Consider the following 4,931-nt stretch of genomic DNA (forward strand, 5'->3'; position numbering starts at 1 on the left):
TTTTATTCACAATTAACATCCATGGAAGCATCAGTTCATTATTCAAATGTTGCATTATTGCATGGGAGAATCTACAAATCCTCATTAGGAAGCGCAAATATCACTTTAAGGACTGAAGAGTATCTGAACGGGGCAATGGCATCTTCAATGGCCTCAAATATGGGTAAGGCTGAACAAATATTAGGTAACGCTGATCAAGTGATGCCTTTAAATTAAAGTGTTTTTTTTAAACAAATACTGAATGTACCATGTAGTACAAGAAAAATGAATAAATCTGTCTGGGAAAATGTATAGCCAGGATTTTCCTTAGAAGTAAAGATGATAAAGCTTCTTCTAACATCCTTTGAATATGCTATCAAAATGACAAGTGCACAGATCAGAAATCACGCCTCATAGAGCGTTAGTGAAGAATTGGAATACCTTAAATGAGATAAATTAACATAGTGTCTGTGACAATAGGTTCAAGTAAGCAACAATTGTGAGGGTGGTCCAGGACAAAGCAGTATTTTGTTCAGTTGTACATTATGCCATTATGCCAGAGAGTAACATAATACTGCTATATCAACTTTGCACCAATTAACAAAAACATTCAAAAGCAGGCAAAGCTGAAACAAACTAACAAGTATCCAATCAGTGTGTCATACTGTGATGGCTTGTGTGTTGCTGGAGCACAGGAAGCTATGTCACTGATATTTCAAATGTCAGCAGGGTCACTCAAAGTGAACAGTTTTCATTCGAGCTTCCAGACTAAGACTAGACTATGAAGAAGGTTTTGGCTCCCCACGTCCAAGAAAGGAGCCACTGAAAACCTTATGCCTAGTTAGACACATTGTTGGATATAGAAGGTCTAATTAACAGCAGAACATTGTCAGGTATATAGTGTCAGAGGATGAGCCCCTTGCGTCAGAGAGCACTTGAAATGCAAATGAGGATTTGCTGCATTCTCAGAGTGGAGTCAACCAGGTCAATAAGAGTCTGGGAGAACCTGTAGGAGTGACCATTTCAGGATCTTCATTTGCTGCCAGGGCAGCACTTAAGGTAAGAAGAAGCAACTGCAAAAAGCCACTAATGATAACAACTTGGAGTGTATGAAGTATGAATCTAGAAAATTTGGAAGTCATCCTAAAAGAAATGGAATGCGTAAAGATGGATATCCTATGTTGAAATGGACTAATGTTGGCAATTCAAAATCAGAAAATCATATGATTTACAGTGCCAGGAATGACACAATCAAGAAAAGAATGTCATGGAATGTATTGTCAAAAGGCAAAGAGCAAAATCAATTAGGAAGTACAATGGTATTTGTGACAAGATTATATCTACCTGTCTCCAAGGAAATCCAGTCAATACAAATACTATTCAACTATATGCACCTACTATTCAACTATATGCACCAACCACAAAAACTAGTGATGAAGAAATTGAAGAATTCAGAGACGTCAGTCAGAAATTGATCAGCCAATCAAAAAGTATTGATATTTTTGGTGACTGGATGGCAAAAGATGAAAACAAAAAGGAAGGAACTGTAGTTGGAAAATATGGACTTGGTGATAGAAATGATGCTGGAGAGCACATGATAGAATCTTGCAATATCAACAAATGTGCAGAGCCAATACATTTTCTCGACAACCGAAAAGGTGAATAAATATATAGACTTTCCCAGATGCAATACAGAGAAATCTAATTAACTACATCTGTGGGAAGAGACCATGGCGAATTTCTAATATCAGGAACTATATTAGGCCAGGTGCTGATTGTGGAATAGACCATCAGTTACTCACATATAAATTCAGTATAAAGCTGAATAACACTGAAGCAAGTACGAGAGTCAATATATGACCATGGGTTTATCACACCTGAATTTCAAGAACATCTCTACTTCTAGTGCATTTAGTGCACTAACACTAATAACTCAAGAATGAAGGAGCTCCTGACACATCCTTGGCATTTCAATGGTCTCATATACATGTGAAAGTTGAGCACTGAATTAGGAAGACTGAAGAATAAATTGATTTGGCTTGTGGTGCTGGCAAATATTGAAAGTACCATGGACTTCTAAAAGGACAAACAGATCTGTCTTGGAAGAAGTACAGCCTGAATGTTCATTCGAGGCAAAGACGATGAGACTTGATCTTACATAATTTCAATATATTGTCATGAGAGACCGTTCCTGGAGAAGGACATCCTGTTTGGTAAAGCAGAGTGGATATGAAGGAGAATGACCTCAAGGAGATGGATAGACACCATGGTTACAACTGCGTCTTCAAGCATAGGAATAATTATGAGGACGTCACAGGATCAGGAAGTATTTCCTTCTGTTGTACATAAGGTAGTTGTGGGTTGGAAGTGGCTCACGGGCACCTAGCAGCACAATATATATGGAGCTTCATTTTGAAAGAAACCTAAAATTTACTTATGTATTGGACGTTAGCAGGGTGACAGTCACAAGGCTATGATGTAAGACGGGTTATCTGAAGTGAGAGGTGGTGAGCTGAAGTAGCTGGCAGACATTTGAGATGTGTATGTGGACCTTATAACCTCAATTCAAGTACATGTCGTTTTATGAATTTTTCTAGTGTTTCCAATAGAAAATTATGCAAAATCAAACATGAAAATAGCATTATGCTCTTTATTACCTTGTTTGTCTATCACATTAAGTATTTATGGTTTCAAAATATAGCTAAAGATACAGTACGATATCTTTATAATCAAAAACATAGTTCAAACTCCAGCTGTACATGAATGTCAAGCTTATAAATACAGTTATCTTAATAACCTGCTCATTCTCTGTATTTTATGGATGTTATGTATGTTAGATACTGTCAATTAAATTTGTTTTGTGAACTAATATGTTTTAGCGAATAATTAATATTGTACGTTTTTCTAAATACTAAGGACATAGATTATTGTTAATATAATACAAATTATAATATAATTTACTTGGTAAAGATTATAAGAAGTAAAAATAATCACATTTTATGAGCATATTTATAGTATTCACTAATGGTTACATTCATTTGCAGACTTTTTTCAGACTTTATAGATCTAAAATCTCTCAAGATAGGAATTCCTGTCTGCATTTTGTAATATCTTATTATACAAGTACTATTTTATGAATTATTGTGCCTCTTCGATGCTATTGAGGTCTTTCAGACTTAAAACAACTCTATGTACAACCGAGTCAAACATTGTCTCTGCCTAAATATTAGCATCTTCTTAATTGGTGTTATGCTGGAGTTCATTGTTACAGCCACTGAGTCCTTAGATTTCATTAACGGCTTTCCTCTTTCTTTCTGACTCTACTTTATCAACCATTATATCATTTTCCAGAGACTGCTCCATTCTGGAAAAAAACAACAACAAAAAAACAAGAACAAAACTCATTTCTATTGAGTTCATTCCAAGCCATGGGGACCCTGTTGCACAGGGTAGAAGCCCATCTGTGGCTCCTTTGTGGAAGTATAAAGCCTCATCTTTCTTTCTTCTGAGATGCAGCTGGTAGTTTAAACTACAGAAAATATGTCCAAAATGAATACATGAATAAAGTCTTCAATTCTTGTTTTTAAGGAATATTTTAGGTCTACTTCTTCTAAGAGAGATTTGTTTGTTCTTTTGACAATTCATAATACTTTCAATATTCTTTGCCTACAATGTAATTCGAGTTCATTGATTTTTCCTCTGTCTTCTTTATTCATTGTTCAGTTTTAACACTCATATGAGGTAAATGCATGACTTGGGTGAAATGCACCCCAGTGCTGAAGGAGACATCTTTGTTACTGAACACATTACAGAGATCTTTTGCAGCAGCTATGCCCAATGCCATAAATTCTTTGCTTTCTGAACTACAGCTTCCAACAGCATTAATTGTGGACCCATGTAAAATAAATTCCCGAGAAGGACAATCATTTCTTTGTTTATTGTGATATTGTCTGTTGGTCCAGTTGTGAGGATATTTGTTTGCTTTACAATGAATTGTAATCCATCCTTAAAATTGAAGTCTTATTTTCATGATCAAGTGCTTCAAGGTGTAATTGCTTTCAGCGAGAACAGTCATGTCATCTGTATATCACCAGTTGTTAGTGAGTATTTCTCAAAGTTTGATGTCTTCTTCAATACTCCTGTTTCTCAGATTATTTGCTCAACAATTAATGGACAAGTCTACTGATTTTAAATTATGCAGTATTCCTTGGTTCTATTTTAATGACTGATGTCTGATCTGAGTACAGGTCCCCTGTAAGTATGATTAAATGCTTTAAAATCCCCATTCTTTATAGCAGTATCCATATTGTTTTATGATCTATGTAGTCAAATATCTTTGTGCAGTCAATATAGCAATTTCTTGCATCATTCAATGTCTTGCCCAGAGTCTCCTCCTGATTTTACCTTCAGTTCATTCAGTTTGAGGCCCCTCCAGACACAATCAACTGCTAGCTGATGAAACAAGAAGGCAAAGTGGGAAGCTGGGTGATCACAGACCAAGTAGACCCAAGGTTGGCAGGAACATGTCAAGGTGTCCACAATTGCCAGGGTCAGCAACCAAATAAACTACCAACCCTAGGAGCCAGACAAAGGATCCAATCAAGTAGGAGAGAAGATGGATAATAAGAGAGGCCAATTCTACGCCCGCACCAAGGTGGCACCATTAAGATGTGCCCTGATTGAAATATTGGACTACATCCATATCTTTCCACAAGTCTGGCAAATAACACAGATCCTAACCAGCACAAGTAAGGTATACTAAAGGTTATATTTTGGCTTAATTTTCTTTAGCATCAACCTGAGATCACATATAAGCAATTGATGATCTTTCCCACAGATGGCTCCTGGCCTTCTTTTGGATAGTGATATGAAATATCTCTATCATCTTTCTCCATTAACTAGAGTCAATTAAATTTCTGTGTAATTACTATCCAACAAGTAGACCATTTGTG

This window comes from Echinops telfairi, unplaced genomic scaffold (assembly GCF_000313985.2).
Source record: "Echinops telfairi isolate 266 unplaced genomic scaffold, ASM31398v2 ScPeMD7_7401;HRSCAF=8416, whole genome shotgun sequence".
NCBI lineage: Eukaryota > Metazoa > Chordata > Mammalia > Afrosoricida > Tenrecidae > Echinops > Echinops telfairi.